The following is an 18,022-nucleotide window of genomic DNA, read 5'->3' as shown; positions in this document are numbered from 1 at the left end:
AGGATAGAAATTATTTCAAGCATCTTTTTTGACTACAATGCCATGAAACTAGAAATCAACCACAGAAAAAGAAAGGAGAAAAAAATGACAGCACGGAGATTAAACAGCATGCTACTAAAAAACCAACGGGTCAATGATGAAATCAAAGAAGAAGTTTAAAAATACTTTGGGACAAACAACAATGAAAACACAACCACACAAAATCTATGGGATGCAGCAAAAGCAGTTCTAAGAGGAAAATTCATAGTGATACAGGCCTGCCTCAAAAGAGAAGAACAATTTCAAATAAAAAACCTAACCTACCACCTAAAAGAATCAAAAAAAGTAGAGCAAACAAAACAAAAAGTTAGCAGAAGGAAAGAAATAATAAAGATCAGGGAGTAAATAAATAAAACAGAGATTAAAAAAGAATAGAAAAAAATCAATCAAACCAAGAGCAGATTTTTTGAAGAGTAAAAAAATTGACAAACCTCTGGCCAGGCTCATTAAAAATAAAAGAGAGAGAACACAAATAAAAACAAAAAAGAAATGAAAATGGAGAGATTACAACCAACACCACAGAAATACAAAAAATCATAAAAGAATATTATGAACAACAATATGGCAGTAATTTGGACAACTTAGAAGAACTGGACAAGTTTCCAGGAACATACAGTCCACCAAAACTGAATCAAGAAGAAATAGATCATTTGAACAGACCAATCACTAGAAGTGAAATAGAATCAGCAATGAAAAAAATCTTCCTGCAAACGAAAGTCCAGGACCAGATGGCTTCACTGGGAATTCTATCAAACATACAAAGAAGAGCCTATACCAATCCTCCTCAAATTCTTCCAAAAGATTAAAGAGGTTGGAATACTTCCAAATTTATTCTGTGAAGCTACCTTCACCCTAATACCAAAACCACACATAAACACTAACAACAACAACAAAAAAGCTATAGGTCAAAATCATCGATAAATATAGGTGCAAAAATCATCAACAAAATATTAGCAAACATAATCCAATAACACATAAAAAAGATCACACACCATGATCAAGTTAGGTTTATTCCAGGGGCACAAGGAAGGTTCAACATACACAAATCAATCAATGTGATACATCACATCAACAAGAGAAAAGAAAAAATCAAATGATCATCTCAATAGATGCAGAAAAAACATTTGATAAAATTGATAAAATGCAACACCCATGTATGATAAAAACTCTTACCAAAATGTATAGCGAGAACGTATCTCAACATAATAAAAGCTATTTATGACAAACCTACAGCCAGCATAATACTCAATGGTGAAAAGCTGAAAGTCTTTCCACTAAAATCTGGAACATAAGGATGCCCACTCTCACCACTTCAATTCAATATAGTATTGGAAGTCCTAGCCATAGCAATTAGACAAGAAAAAGAAATAAAAGGGATCCAAATTGGAAAAGAAGAGGTAAAACTGTCATTATATGTGGATGACATGATACTATATATAGAAAATCCTAAAGGCTCTACCCAAAAACTATTAGAGCTAATAAAAGAATTCAGCAAGGTAGTGGGATACAAGATTCACATACAGAAATCAGAAGCATGTCTTTACACTAACAATGAAATATCAGAAAAGGAAAGAAACAATCTCTTTTAAAATTGCATCCAAAAAAATTAAATACTTAGGAATAAATCTGACCAAAGAAGTGAAAGACATATGCAGAGAACTACAAAACATTTACTAAGGAAATTAAAGATGTCTTAGAGAAATGAAAAGATAGCCCATGTTCTTGGACTGGAAAAATTAATATTGTTAAAATGGCCATACCACTTAAAGCAATCTGTAAATTTAATGGGATCCCCATCAAATTACCCAGCACAGTTTTCACAGAACTAGAACAAAAGATCCTAAAATTTATATGAAATCACAAAAGACCCAGAATTGCCAAAGCATTACTGAAAAAAAAAAAATCAAAGCTGGAGGAATAACCCTCCCAGACTTCAGACAATACTACAGAGCTATAGTAATCAAAACAGCATGATATTGGTATAAAAACAGACATGTGGATCAATGGAACAGAATAGAAAACCCAGAAATAAACCCACAAATTTTTGGTCAATTAATCTTTGACGAAGGAGGCAAGAACATAAAATGGATAAAGACAGTCTCTTCAGCAAATGGTGTTTGGAACATTGGACAGCAGCATGTAAATCAATGAAATTAGAATACTCTCTCACATCACACACAAAAATAAACTTAAAATGGATTAAAGACTTAAACATAAGACAAAACACAATAAACCTCTTAGAAGAAAACATAGGCAAAACATTATCTGACATAAATCTCAGCAATGTTCTCCTAGGGCAGTCTACCCAAGAAACAGAAATGAAATTAAAAATAAACAAAAGGGACCTAATTAAATTTATAAGCTTTTGCACAGCAAAGGAAACCATAAGCAAAACAAAATGACAACCTACGGGATAAGAGAAAATATTGGCAAAAGATGAGACTGACAAGGGCTTAATCTCCAGAATACATAAACAGCTCATACAGCTTAATAAGAAAAAAACAAAAAATCCAATCCAAAAATGGACAGAAGACCTAAATAAGCAATTCTCCAATGAAGACAGACAAATGGCCAGTAGGCACATGAAAAAATGCTCAGTATCACTAATTATCAGAGAAATGCAAATCAAAACTTCAATGAGGTATCACCTCACACCAGTCAGAATGGCCATCATTCAAAAGTCCACAAACAATAAATGCTGGAGAGGGTGTGGAGAAAAGGGAACCCTCCTACACTGCTGGTGACAATGTATTTTGGTGCAGCCATTATGGAAAACAATACGAGGATTCCTTAAAAGACTAAAAATAGACTTACCATATGATCCAGCAATCCCACTCCTGGGCATATATCCAGAGGGAACCTTAATTCAAAAAGATACGTGCATCCCAATGTTCATAGCAGCACTATTTACAATAACCAAGACAGGGAAACAATCTAAATGTCTATTGACAGATGACTGGATAAAGAAGTTGTATATTTATACAATGGAATACTATTCAGCCATAAAAAATAATAAAATAATGCCATTAGCAGCAACATGGATGTCCCTGGAGAATGCCATTCTAAGTGAAGTAAGCCAGAAAGAGAAAGAAAAATACCATATGATATCATTTATACGTGGAATCTTAGAAAAATGAACTTATTTACAAAGCAGAAACAGACTCACAGACATAGAAAACAAGCTTATGGTTACCAAGGGGAAGGGGGTGGGTAGGTCTAAATTGGGAGCTGGAGATTTATAGATACTAACTACTATATACAAAACAAATAAATAACAAGTTTATACTGTATAGCACAGGGAACTATATTCAATATCTTGTAGTAACTTATGGTGAATAAGAATGTGAAAATGAATATATGTATGATCCTATATGACTGAAGCATTGTGCTGGTCACCAGAAACTGACTATACTATAAAAATATATTTTTAAATTATTTTATTACATAAAGCTTAAGATAACAATGTTACCTTTGAATTACATTCTTTTTGTAACTAGTTTTACCATAGATAATTTCAGGAATTCTGGATATTATAACTGGAGCCTAGCCTAGAAAAATCATAGGGCGCTGTGAAAAAGATGCTTAGTATTTATCCGAAGTCATTAGGAAGTTAAGGGGTTTTTTTCCTGTTAACATTGTTGGAAGTTTTGTTTGTTTGTTTGTTTGTTTGTTTGTTTTGCTAAAAGCTGCTTTTTAAAAATCTATCCACCATTAATTTAAGACAACTATGTTAAATTGAGTTGTTTCAAACTAATTTATTTAGGGGTTCCATTTTCACCCTTCGATAGATTTTATGTATTTCTCATCTGCTTCTTCACTCATTAGTTCATCTATATCTGAAAGGTTACTGAGCGTCATCTTGATCAGCCCATCTTCATAACAAGATTTGTTGACAAGTCCTGGGTTTTCTGCTAGAGCTTCATTAATTTCAGAAGCTTCTCTTCCTGATAGAGAATAGAGTTCACTAGCAGCTTTCACCCTTTTCCAAAGCACCAAACTCTTGTTTGCTCAATTTTGTCCCACCTTCAGGCAAACTGCAGTAAACAACATCTCCCAAAGCTCCCTGTGCAAAACTGCTAATTCCCACTGTTCCAACACTGTTGTCTGTGGTTATACATTCACGTTGGTCTGTGAATTTACCCACAGAGAGTGGAGCGGGCGGTGAACAGCATCAGTACGGCGCGCGTCCGCAGCCCTCACTCGCAGAGCCCTGTTCACACAAAAGAGAACGTCTAAGATGGAAGGATGTTGACTCGCAGCTGCCAGGGTCTATATTTTCCACCACATAGAAAACACCTCTCTGTAATAAAAAAATAAGTAAGCCAAGCAGAGATGTGTGGGAGAGAAAAGGAATAAACACAAGAAAGGGGCGCTGAAAATACCAATAGTTCATGCAAAGAGAGCAGAAAGAGAAAGAGAAGGGTATTTCTGGAAGATGGGAGGAATTTTGTAACATGCACATAGTAACCAACGTTCATAGGTGGGAAGCAGAGAAGTGCCAAATAAGGTGAAGACGGTAGAGCCCCAGAGCCCCCAGAATTGGCTCCCAGGGGTATCAGCAGCCACGAGGGGAGGAGAGGTGGGAGGCCCAAGAAAGGGCGGAGTTTTCAGAGCAGCCACAGAACCAAAAAAGAAAAGGAAACATCTCAGGCTCACATTAAGTGTGTTTTATTCCTGGATCTTGTCTCCATTACAAAAACAACAACAAACAACAACAGCAACAAAAACCATCATGTGTCCATTTTGAGCCTAGTTCAAATTTTCTCCGGAAAGGTTATGACCAAGGAATGACAGATACCTGTGCTTGGCTCAACCTTTCCCATACGTTCACCTGAATAATAGTGACAGCCTCACCTCCTAACTTTTCTGACATTGTGTGATCTATAAACAAGCCCCTCAGTGCAGTACCACCCTTCACACACACACGCGCACACAACACACACATACATGTGCGTGCACACACATACACAGAAATGAAGTTTCCCACCGGGGAATAATACACTAATATTCAAAATCGCCAACTTTGCCTGTTGCCATGGCAACCAGCAGCATTAAGTCCTGCTGCTAAAATTTCAAGAGCAGATGACATGAAGTATTTATGTGTAATTGCATGCTTTTCTTTCATGTAAAATATGAATGTGTCTCAGATGAGATGGGTGTTTATATCAGGTGAGGGTAGCAAATCTCTCTGTCCCCTTCACTCTCCAGTCCAGTGCATGTTACTTCCAGAAGCAAGTGGAAAGCAAGGTGGCACATAGGGGCTGGGGTCATTCCAAAGGCCTTCTGAGGCTCAAGTCTCTTCACTTCCCAAAGTGAGTGGAGGGATTACTTTTTATTTCTACTCTTTCAAGCTCATGCACATTAGTCATCATAGCATGTCAGTATGCAGGGGACCAAAGGCAGGGACAGAAATTTTCATTTTGTAGATGGAGAGTGAGAAGGGCCATAATTAGATGTTCGGGGAGGAAGAGGGTGTGGTTAGTGGAGGCAATACCCTCCTCTCCCCACAAAGGGCCCGAGCTAGGTCAGGACTGGGCCACAGATTTTACCCTCACCCAGGGGCTTTCTGCAGATATTCTTGTCATTTTCACAGACCATCATCCTTCCAGAGACAAGGCTGTGCAGCTCCATATCTGACAGTGACCCCAATTGCTTCTGCAATTTCTTTTTTTTCTTTTTTTTCACTTTTTTTTTTTAATGGAAATACTGGGGATTGCACCCAGGACCTCATGCATGCTTGGCATGCACTCTACCACTGAGCTATTTCTTCCTCCTCCCCCATTGCTTCTGACCACTGTAGCACAGGACACCAAGAGACTTCAAGGGGCTTAGTGGACTCTAAAAAAGTTACCTTCGTCATTTGGCATTCAAATCTCACATTCAGGCCCAGGAGAAAGAACCTTATTCCACAAGTAAGTTTCGTGATTATTTCTTTAATCACATTTTTAATAAGCTTTCTGGAAACGGTAGAGGTTTTAAATGAGAATGGACTCATGCAAATAGTTCTGAGCTCCTCGAGGGAAGAAATGAATTCAGAGTGTGGGGTAATGTTTTATTTAAGGGGTGGTCCCCATGCTGAGCACACAGCCTCCACAGAAGCAGCCCTCCTCGAATGCTTATGGGATGTGGGCAAAGACAGTGGATGGATGAAATCTTCCACCGGTAAAATACACGGTGCATGAATGGATGAATTAATAAACAAACAAACGAAGGAAATCATGGTTTTAGAAAGAAAAGTAGGACTGAGGGATAATCAGAGCTGGGAAGATCCTGAAGGAAATGGGCAGGCTCTAGTGGAGAGGCTTCTTGGTCCAGGGAAAGACCCTGAGGGAGCTGGCCTGCCATCCGCCCCTGCCCCGCCTCCGCATGCCCTGCGGGAAAGCCCTTCTGGGCCAGTCGCACTTGTCTCTTCCTCCCTTGGCTGCGGAACCTTGATTCTGCGGTGTCCCCTGTTACAGGAACAGAAGGGAAAAGAAGACAAATGGGAAGTTAACATCCCGTTACTTTCCTCTGCCTTAACCAAACACTGCTGTCCCGATCTGTGAGCCTGAGCAGGAAAGTTACGGTGGCAGCTTTACTTTACAAAGCCGTTTACTGTGCACCTGCAGGGCCCACTTGAGGGGCCACGCCCACTGTGGGCGTGGCCTCCACCTCCGCTGCCCGCTCTGCCCCTCCCAGCACAGACCCCACCCCTGTGGTCCTTGCTATCACCATGTCCTGAGGTTTGCGGTTTGCGTGGCATCGAATCCTCAAATGCTACCAGGCCGTCTCCCTTCTCAGGTGCACCTGTGTCTTCAAGCTCGGCTGGGTTTCTTTAAAGCTGCTCTCCATCCTGGTGACCAAATCATTTCTTGCTTCCGCTGATGAGCAAGGCAGCAGGGCTTGATTTAAAAGTTACCCTTTGGCCAGCTGTTTCCCATTCTGATCTCAAGATGACTGAATCTTTAGGAAAGTCAGACACTTGAGTCCCTGGGTAATTATTTCTCCCTATTAAAAGTCTTTTCCCCCTGTGATCAGTATGCAATTCTCCAGGGTGGTGTCGAGCCATTCCCGCCTCTTTCATCCATCTCTACTTTCATTTGGTTTTGGGATCTGATCCCACCAGCTGAGATGGAGCAACTAGTCCTTAGCCTTTGGAACTTGAGCCTGCCAGGCTTGCCCTGCAGGTTTCCTCTGAGGGTCCTCTGGTGAAGGGAGCCTGGCCTTCTTCAGGGCTCTCCCTCACCCGCTGTGAAGGTCCCTGCCCATAACAACACAAAACACTCGGTCAGCGACACTTGAAGGACATCCTGGCAGTTAACAGTCAGCACTTGGAGTGACTCCTCCCTAGATACGAAGATTTTGTTATGACAACAGCCCTTCCCTTGGCTGCTGTGTCCTCAGGTGTCCTCCGGGCGCTCCTGCCCAGAGGGCCATCAAAGCCCTGCCTGCAGCCTCCCTGGCCTGCACAGGTTTTCTGAGATGCTGGGCTTGAGGGAAGACAGAGCCAGAAGGCCTCAGAAAGTTGCACCCAGAGGGCGGAGCCCAGACATAAAATGTTTAGAAGGAAGGGGAAACCCACGATCTTGGAAATTTCTATGTCTGATTCTTCCCTATTTTGGAAAAGGACAAGTTCGTTTTCCCCAACACACTCTGCCTTGCTTCAGCCTAGGACATAGAAAGAAAGTCAACAAAAGCCAAAGATACCTTTGAAGGAATGGAGTTTTATTCACTCTTCTAACAATTTATTGGTTCATTACTCTGTATCAGGCAAGGTTCTAGACGCTGGGCCTGGAACCTCTCTCTAATCTGAATTCATCTTTTCAATGGATGAGAGCAGAACTTCTGCTTACTAGGAAGCCTGAGAAGACAAGTCGGGAAAAGTGTGGCCAAGGTGACTGGGCAGATGGGGCCATGGAGGCTTGTTCAGTCTGGGTACAGACAAGGCTCCCCAGGAGGCTCTTCTCGCATGCCAGGTCTAGCAGCCCACACCCCATTCTCTATTCCAAGATCAGAAAATCTAGTTGTGAACCTTGACACCATTGCCAAAATCTGAGTAAAACCTCTAGTAAAGATTTTAACATCTGATAAAGCAGACCTTCAGCAAGCAAAAGGAAAACTTGTTTGTGTTACATATACAACTTCAGGTTGTTTTTATTGCTGTGGTTGTGTTTTGTTGGTTTCTGCTGCGCCAGATAAAGGAGAAGCTGGCAGCAATCTGTTGAAGGACATTTGAGCAAGAGTTTCCTGGAAGAAAAGCTTCCGGCATCTTCCTCTGAGATCGTCAGCCACACTGACTCATGGACATCCGCTGGGGGTGGGTGGTGGGGGTGTTGTCAAAAAGTTGTCCAGGTATTGGAATATGCATCCAAAATCTTCAAAACAAACCTTTCCTTTGCCTGTGTCCTTAATTCCTTAAAATAAATCCCTAGATATGGAATTTAGCTGTAGTGAGGCACCATTTGTAAAAGTGAGAGTCTGGCAACAACCCAAGAGCCAAGAGACTGGGAGCGAGGACACACCCATTCCAGGGGCCCTGCTCACTGTCCCTCAAGGGGAGCATGACTTACAAGAACTCCAAGCAGAACAGCATGGACCAGTCTGCACCACTGCTACGGATTTCTGTTTCTGCAAGCACAGAGAAGTCCAGACAGACTCCAAAATGTTCACAGTTGGGGGAGGGTGTAGCTCAGTGGTAGAGCACATGCTTAGCATGCACGAGGCCCTGGGTTCAATCCCCAGTACCTCTGTTAAAATAAAACAAATAAATAAATAAAATAAACCTACTTATCCCCCCCAAAACAAACAAAAAGAAAACAGTTTAATCTTTTTTTAAAAATGTTCTCAGTGATTATCTCTGGAGGAGTGAGAATGTGGGTAATTTTTATTTTCTCAGGGGTATTTTCTTATTTTCTAAATGATACATATTATTTGAGGGATATTTTTAAAGAGAATTTTGGAAAGAAAATAAAATAGTTGCCCAGAATAACCCTCTCTTCTGAGTATACCTCCCACTCCAAAGTGGGCAGTGATCGGCTCACCTGGCACCCAGTATGTTGTCCATGCTGTGTCTTGTCCTGCTTGCTGCCCTTTATTCAAGAGTTAGAGATCACTGAGGGGGTTAACTTGAGTCTTCAGACTGCAGCAAAGTCCTTGGAAGGAACAGGAGTCCTCTTGGGGAGCAGGCACACATGACCATGTGGTGCCATCAGACTCATGGGGGAACCAGCCATTCCATTCTGTTCCTCCTTTAGTTAGGGCCAATCCCCACCCAAAGTGTCCAAGGCTACACCCTCCATCCATTCGTCAGCAGCACCCTGACCCATCAGACAGTGGACTGCCTACAGGCCACGAGTCGGGGACAGACACTCTGGAGGTCTGCTGGGCCTGCTCCCATCCACACCCCTGTCCCTGGTGTCAGAGCACCCTTGTCCCCCCATCCCATTCCCCCTTCTGCTCCCCAGAGGAAGGTATTTTGGTCCCTCCTCCCTTCCTCTGTCTGTGTGAATCACCCCTCCACCTCTTCCCAAGACTTGGCCTAGGGAAGGAGAATGAAAATTGTTTTTGTTCAAAACTAGCCTTTCCCACTTCTGCCACTGATGTACTTCTGGACAGAAAAACAAGCTTTACAAAATTCAGTATTTACCTGCATATTTCCTGTGCACTTCCTTCTGCCCCTGCCTCATATCTCTGGTCCCTTCAGTCAACCACATTCATGCCATACCTTTCATGAGAGTCTCTATTTCTGCATCAAATATGCACGTTTGGGGAGGGAGGGAGAGGGCTATAGCTCAGAGGCAGAGCACATGCTTAGCATTCAAGAGATCCTGGGTTCAACCCCCAGTACCTCCATTAAAAAATTAATTTAAAATAAAAATTAAAAACAAACAAAAAAGACTTGCTAAAAATGCACATATGTACACAATACTATGGGTCAGGTAATATCTTAAAGGGATTCATAACACATAAAGGTTTAGGATCACTATCTTAGGGCAGGCTTATAAGGATGGACAAAAGAATCTGAACTCTTCAAGCTTTAAAAAAGAAGAAAGGAAGAAAGAAAGAAAAGAAAGAAAGGAAGAAAGAAAGAAAAGAAAGAAAGAAAGAAAGAAAGAAAGAAAGAAAGAAAGAAAGAAAGAAAGAAAGAAAGAAAGAAAGGAAGAAAGGAAGGAAGGAAGGAAGGAAGGAAGGAAGGAAGGAAGGAAGGAAGGAAGGAAGGAAGGAAGAAAGAAAGAAAGAAAGAAAGAAAGAAAGAAAGAAAGAAAGAAAGAAAGAAAGAAAGAAAGAAAGAAAGAAAGAAAGAAAGAAAGAAAGAGAAAGAAACAAAGAAACAAAGAAAGAGACTGAAAGAAATGAAACTTTCAGTAAGTTAAACTTCTGCCCCCTATTTTGGAATCAAGTGCCACCATGATTCAGTTCTGAATGATGAGGTCAACCAAATGGATGTGTTGTGGGATTCAGGAAGGGTGCCCCTGAGTTTTGTGAGCTTGGCATCAGGGCAGACACCCTACACAGACAGGGGCTGGGCTCTGCCCCAGCAGGTTAAATCTCTGTGAAGCCTTTTATGGTAGGCAAATGATCTGGATTTAAGCTCTGATCTTATATTGTGTGTGTCCCTTCCCCTGGCTCTGGGCTCCTTGAGAGCAAGGCCTATGGTTTGTTTCATCTCTATCCCCAGGGCCTGGTTCTAAAAGGTGGACCCTCACCGTCTAATATTGGGTGTCCTGGCCCCCAGCAGCCCTGGCATGCCACCTTGCACCAGCATCAGCAGCCCAGCTGTATCTGCCTTGGCATGCTGTGGCCCTAGGGCCTGTGCCCAGTAAGTCAGCTTGTGTGGCCTCATCCCCAACCTACCTCTCACCGTGTAGATGGCTCTGAAACCACCACTACCATCTTTCCAGTGCAGACCTGGGGAAACCAGGTTGCCAAATCTTTACTAGTATCCAGATGCCCTCAATCCTTCCTTGTAGCTGTCTGCTCATTTTTCCTGCTGCCTCTGCACCTCCCAGGCCAACCCTGTGAGTCAGCGTGCTCCTCTCACTCTGCCGGTGTAAGCACCAGAACCACAGAGCTCCTTGGCCTTCCACATTCCGTCCACAAATGGCACCACTGCACGCAGCTGCACCTGTGTAAAACAAGAGCCCCTGCCCCAAGTAGGTGGGGGGGCCCCTTTCTGTAACTCTCTTTCATCTCCAATTCTTTCAGAAGTTTCATTCTTGCCCATGAGGACTTTCCTCTCATCTGTGGACATCAAAAGCTGGTTAGAAAGTTCCAGTCAGTGCTGCCTGCATGTTAATGTTTCTAAACAGTCTCATTCTCATTCCCCTTGTTGTGAGGCAAATGTCCAGTGTCCCCTCCCCACACTGACAGTTGCAGTCTGCCTGGCTGTACCTCAACCTCCCCAGACACCAAGCACCTGTCCTACGCCATAATTCAAATGTACTGCATTCTCAGCTTTGTCTTCTGGACGAGTCAATGTGATAAGGAACACACAACTCAGAACTGTTTTCCTTCTAAATTGCTGTAAAATTGTGAGTTAGGGCAATTACAGTCCAGCTCCAATTATTCAGATGTACTAGGGGAACACAACAGTTTTGACTGAGGGAAGAGACTTTACAAAAAGTCAGGCTATGCAATAATGAAAGTGGCTAAATTTCAGAGCATCCCATTTCTGTCACAGGGCAAGCAAACTTGCACTGCAACAGAGAACAAGCAGCCCGCCTGGTAGAAAATCAGAAAGCACCCAGGACACCAGCACCTTCGCAGAGCAAGATGAGAACACTCTGCAGGGCGGTGGGCTGTCTCTGTCTTCCATAGTTTGCCCACGTGATCTACTGAGTGGAAATCCCAGCACTCAGAGCAGAGTAGGCACATTTAAATTCATGCTAATCATCTCTCATGTGAGATAACCAAACTAAAAGTTAACTTTCATTTGCCAAAACTTGCCATCTCTCTATCAGAGCATCCACTCTCATTCTTGCCCGTATCTCACCTTCATCCTGGTCATGGGGGGGCTTTTAAAAGCTTCTCCGTTAGAGACAGGAAGTGCCAGCATGCACCATGAGCCAACACAAGCCCAAGAAATTCTATTCTTTCAAATGTCTGTTTTCAGAATGTTTACACTGAGGGACATGTTAAGCCAAGCAGGTCCTCTAATTAGAAGAGTCTATGCGATGCAAGAAAGATGGATTGTGGCTACCAAGAGCCACAGAGCAGAGAGGAAACCAAAGGCCAGGTGGCGTGAGACGGGCTACAGGTGAGCAAAGGCCAAGCCAACCCCCATCTCTTTTAATTCTTTAGGTGTTTAATCAAATGTAAAAGCTGCTGCCGCTGCCTCTGCTCCCAGTAGTCTCTCTGTTATCACTAAAATAATAATGACAAATTGGGAAAAGCACAGAGGACAGGCAAATGTGAAGCCAAGTGCTGAAGACAGAAACAGGGGGTGACAGCCAGCAGCCTTCAGGAACCAGGAGGAGCAGGGTGACCCGGGGGGCCTCCTCCCCAGGGAAGTGAGGTCAACTGCCTGCATTCATCCCTTCCAGGAAGGGGGATGAGCCAAGGAGGGCACGGGAGAGTGACAAGGAGTTCAACCCCAGCTGAATCAGCCCAGCCTCACTTCTGCTTGAGGAAGAACTAGGGTGGGCGGGCCAGCTCACTGGTGGGGCCATCGTTCAGATGAGCACCCACACCCCCACCTCCAGAAGCTGGCCACCAGTTCCTGATGTTTGGGCCACAGATCCTTTCTGGCACCCAAATTCCAGAATCTTCTTTCGTCTCATGAGTGCATAGGTTAAGGCAGAGCCTGGTTTATTATCTTGCACAAAATAATCCCCAAAAGTAAAACAGACAGGCCCACCAAGCACCTGGAACTCCCTGGAGCTCCAGCTTCTTGGGTCCTGAATAGTTCATGTGTGCTTTTATGATGTCATTCATTAATCTCTGAGTTTCCAGTGTTCCTAGTATCCTCTGCCCCGCAGCTCTTCACCCACCCATTTTTTTTATAACTCCTGCTCAACCTTCATGTCTTCAGAGCCCACCCATTCACCACCCTCCTCCCCCAGTACATCCAATGCCCCATCATGTGCCTTACTTTACCTTCATGGCATTTGTTCTTCCTGTCAACACTTGTTAAGTGTCTACTAAGAACAGGCATGAGGGCCTCAGTCATAATCAAGAAAGGAACAGTCCATGCCTTCTTGGACTCTGTCATCTAGAGGGGGAGATAGCATTGCTTTTACATAACAAATATTTTCTTGCAGTATTTGATATTTAAATGCTATGAAGGAAAAGTACATTGAACTATGAGGAAACAATATGCAAAGAGCCTGAACTGAGGCAGCTGGATTAAAGCACTACAAAAAAATGACACAGGTGGGTTTTCTCCCCAGCCCCGCCTCCTCCTGACAATAAACATGCTTAGGGGTCAGGGACCCTGCACGCACCCCGCAGTGCAGGGCACAGGGCCTTGGTGGTGGGCCAGCAAGGGGAGGGGGCCCTGCAGCCACCAGCCATCCTTAACTGTGAAGGGGGCTCTGAATCCTGGCTTTCTCTTCCCTTCCCCCTACCTGGTCCCGCAATTCATTTCTCATAATTAATCCATCTGACAAGTGAGAAAACTATTTTCAAAGTAAACAGAATAAATCAAAATGGTCCTAAGTTCTCTCACTAATGTCCTCCATCAATCACGGATGACTAGAGCTTTTTAAACAAAAAGTTTCGGGAGCAGAGAGAGGGAAGTTTTAAATGCAACTGCTCTCCCAATTCTGTAACATTAAGGTATTGGAATTGATTTGTCATTAAAAAGGGAGCTACAAGTACTTTATATGCTTAGAAGGAGGGGGAAAAAATCAATGTTAAACTACGTAATTGGGAGAGGGGTAAGACAGTAGAAGGGGGTAAATTCCTTATTGATTCGGGGGAAAAAGCAATAAAGAGTCAGATACCTTCATTTAACGCCTCACTTAATGCTGTACAGGGCAGAGTGACAACAGGGCAAAGGTGTGCATGTGGGAAGTACTCATTCATCAGACCCTGGACGAGTGTGGGTGGACAGAGGCCCGCAAGTGACTTCTCACCAGCCTCTAGGCAGGAGCTGAACTGTTTGCTGTAAACCTCAAACTCACAAAGGGAAAGTGGGAAATAGAGGATATAGACAATAGCGAGTGAAGGCTCTCCGGGAAACAAATAAGACAAAGCAGCCAGAACTTTCCAAATCGGGTGTCAAAGTGCTTGCCTCCACATTATTTATGAGTAAAGTTTTACTAGCAAGAGCAAATTAAGTAAATTAAAAGTAAAAGTAGGCTTACTAGATTGACTACAATAATAAAGACAAACAGTAACAGGTGACGGCAAAGATGTGGAGAACTTGGAACCCCCTTACATTCCCAGTGGGAATGTAAAATGGTGCAACTGCTCTGAAAAGCAGTTTGACATTTCCTCAAAAAAACTAAACAAAGGTCATAACCCACTATCTCTGCTCCTAGGTATATATACCCAGGGGAACTAAAAATAAATGTTTATATAAAAACGTGTATGTGAATGTTCATAGGCGCATTATTCCAAAAAGCCTTAAAATGGAAAACAATTTAAATATCCATCAACTGATGAATAGATAAGTAAAATGTAATATATCCATATAATGGAATATTATTTAGCCACAAAAAATCACTTAAGTACTTGGCTCGGCCACTCGCAGCACGCGCGGCCGGCAGAGCCAGGGGCTGTGACGCAAGCGTGACGCAGAAGCGACGTGAGCGCAGCCGCTCCCGCCGCGCTCGCGCTGCCCCCGCCGCGTTCCGAGGCAGCCATAGCTCGGCTTGTGTCGCCAGGCCCGGGCCACCCGCTGGGCCTCGGTTGCCCGCTGCCCGCTGCCCGCCATGGACGACTACGCGGGCCTGTCGGACGCCGAGCTGGCCGCTGTGCTGCGCCAGTACAACATCCCGCACGGGCCCGTCGTGGGCTCCACGCGCAAGCTCTACGAGAAGAAAATCTTCCTGTATGACACCCAGAGGCGGAGGCTCTCGCCCCCGAACTCGCCCGCATCCTCTTTCAGCTATCGGCCCTCGGACTTAGATGCGGCGTCCGTGGACTCGGATATGTACGATCTGCCCCAGAGGGAGGACGCCTTACTTTACCAGAGCAAGGGCTACAACGGCGACTACTACGAGGAGAGTCACTTGAGCACCAGGACTTACGGGCAGCCTGAGTCTGTGGGCACACCCAAGGGCTTCCGCCAGCCCGCCGCTTCACTCTCAGATGCTGACACCTTCCACCACCAGGTTCGCGGTGATGATCTTTTCTCTTCCGAAGAGGAGGGCAAGGATAGGGAGCGCCCCGTGTATGGCCGGGACAGTGCCGGCCAGAGCATCGCACACTACCGCCCCGTTTCCAACGTCTCCAGAAGCTCCCTGGGCCAGTCCTACTACCCCACCTCCTCCTCTACCTCTCCAGAGTCCTCATCTTCATCTCCCTCACCTTCGTGGCCCACCCTCCGTGCCATCTGGCTGGAAAAGCAGGCTCCTGGGCCTGGAGTGGGTCAGGAGCGCCAGGTCCTGCTCTGGGGTCAGGTGCTCCTGTTACTGGTCTTCGCCGCCTTCTTGCTCTTTGTTTACTACTCTATGCAGGCTGAGGATGGCAACCCCTTCTGGGCGGACCCCTGAGGGTCTGGCTTCGTGGCTTTGGGGCCAGCTGCTCTGGGAAGTCCTGGGTGACTGCCTTAGCAGTGTTTGCTCCGGGAGGGGGATTGGGGCTTTTCTGTGTTCTAGCTTGGGGGTCCAGGGACAGGGGCAATGTTTGCTTCCCCTGCCTTGTCCTGCCAGGGAGGCAGCAGGCCCAGGCCCTCTGCAGCATGGTGGGCCTGGGCAGGCCTTCCTCTGGAGCCTCCTGGCCCTGCTTGCCTCTGACCCTTAGGGCCTAGGTGGGCAAGACCCTTTTCCTGGAGAGAACATGGTTGTTGTCATTACATGCCTTCTGTTCGTTATCACTTCATTGAGGGGGATTAACCAAAGGCCTCCCTGACTTTGTTTTCATGAATGCACAATAAAAAGACCATTTATTTAAAAAAAAAATCACTGAAGTACTGAAACATGTTACAACATGGAGGACCCTTGAAAACTTTATGCTAAGTGAAAGAAAGCAAAAGACCACATATTGTATGATTCCATTTATATGCAAAGGCCAGAACTGGCAAACCCATTGACACACAAAGTAGATGAGTCATTGCCGGGCTGGGGGAGGGGGTAGAGAGTGACTGCTAAGGGGTACAGGTTTCTTTTGGAAATGATGAACATGTTCTGGAATTAAATGGTGCTGATGGTTGCACAACTTTGAGAATATACTAAAAACCACTGAACCGTATACTTTAGAAGAGTGAATTTTATACTATGTGGATTGTATTTCAATTTAAAAATATATATATATGATAGCTAGCAGTTATTAACCTACTCAAGGGATTTATTTTCTCATATCTTAAACATAATGCAGCAACCACAAGTTATATATTTAATAAAGCAAGCCCAATTTAGCAACTTTGAAGTATACAGGTTAAAGTTAACAAAATGGACTTGAAAGTGGTAAAGATGTATTACTTTTGGAACATTTTGTAGTACCAACATTTTATAAATTCTACCTGGCTTTCAGTAAATGTCCGTATTAAGAAGGTTGTGGGATGAATTGTATCCCCTCCCAAATTGTTATGTTGAGGTCCTAGGGGGAGGGTATAACTCAGTGGTAGAGTGCCTGCTTAGCATGCCCAAGGTCCTGGGTTCAATCCCTGGTACCTCCACTAAGAAATACGTAAATGAAATAAATAAACCTAATTACCCCTACACACACAAAAAATTTTTTTAATTAAAGATTTATGTTGAAGTCCTAACCCCCAGTGACTCAAAATGTGATTGCATTTGGAGATAGGGTCTTGAGGTAAGTAAGGTAAAATGAGGTCATATGGGTGGGCCCTAATTCAATATGACTGGTGTTCTTACAAGCAGAGGAGATGAGGACACAGATGGGCACAATGGAAAGACCATATGAAAACACAGAGAGAAGACAGCCATCTGCAAGCCAAGGAGAAAGACCTCGGAAGAAATCAAGCCTGCCAACACTTTGATCTTGGACTTCTAGCCTCTGGAAATGTGAGAAAATAAATATCTGTTGTCTAAGCCACCCATTCTATAGCAGCCACAGCAAACCAATACAGAAAGTGTTAATGTATTAACCTCAGTATCTGACTCTTTAAATTATAATTATCTGATTAAAAAGGGAGCAGAAACCCTGAATAGACATTTTTCCAAATAAGACATACAGATGGCCAACAGGCACATGAAAAGATGCTCAACATCACTAGTCATCAGGGAAAGTGCAAATCAAAACCACAATGAGAAACCACCTCACACCTGTCAGAATGGCTATCATCAAAAAGACAACAAATAACAAGTGTTGGAGAGGGTGTAGAGAAAAGGCAACCCTTGTACACTGTTGGTGGGAATGTAAATTGGTGCAGCCACTGTGGAAAACAGTATGGAGATTCCTCAAAAAATTAAAAATAGAACTACCATATGATCTATCAATTTCACTTCTGGGTATTTTTCCAAAGAAAACAAAAACACTAATTTGAAAAGATATATGTGCCCTTATGTTCTTTGCAGCATTGTTGACAATAGTCAAGATATGGAATCATCCTAAGTGTCCATCAAAAGATGAACAGATAGAGAAGATGTGATACACACACACACACACACACACACACACACACACACACACACACACACACACACACACACACACACACTGGAATGTTACTCAGCCATAAAAAATAAAATCTTGCCATTTGTGATACCATGGATGGATCCAGAATATCTATGTAAGTGAAATAAGTCAGACAGAAAGACAAATAATGTATGATCTCACTTATATGTGGAATCTAAAAAACAAAACTAACAAAACAAAAACAGACTCGTAGATACAGAGAACAAACTGATGGTTTCCAGAAGGGAGGGGTGGTAGG

General features: G+C 43.6%; 1 pseudogene; it reads left to right on the top strand.

The window, feature by feature from the left end:
* The first annotated feature begins 10,667 nt into the window (after window positions 1–10,667).
* LOC105065127 (emerin pseudogene) lies at window positions 10,668–17,757 on the top strand (annotated as a pseudogene).
* Window positions 17,758–18,022: the final 265 nt, after the last annotated feature.

This window comes from Camelus bactrianus, chromosome 9, assembly GCF_048773025.1.
Source record: "Camelus bactrianus isolate YW-2024 breed Bactrian camel chromosome 9, ASM4877302v1, whole genome shotgun sequence".
Classification (NCBI taxonomy): Eukaryota; Metazoa; Chordata; class Mammalia; order Artiodactyla; family Camelidae; genus Camelus; species Camelus bactrianus.
Note: the sequence above shows the minus strand (reverse complement) of the source record. Positions and strands in the feature narration are given on the sequence as shown.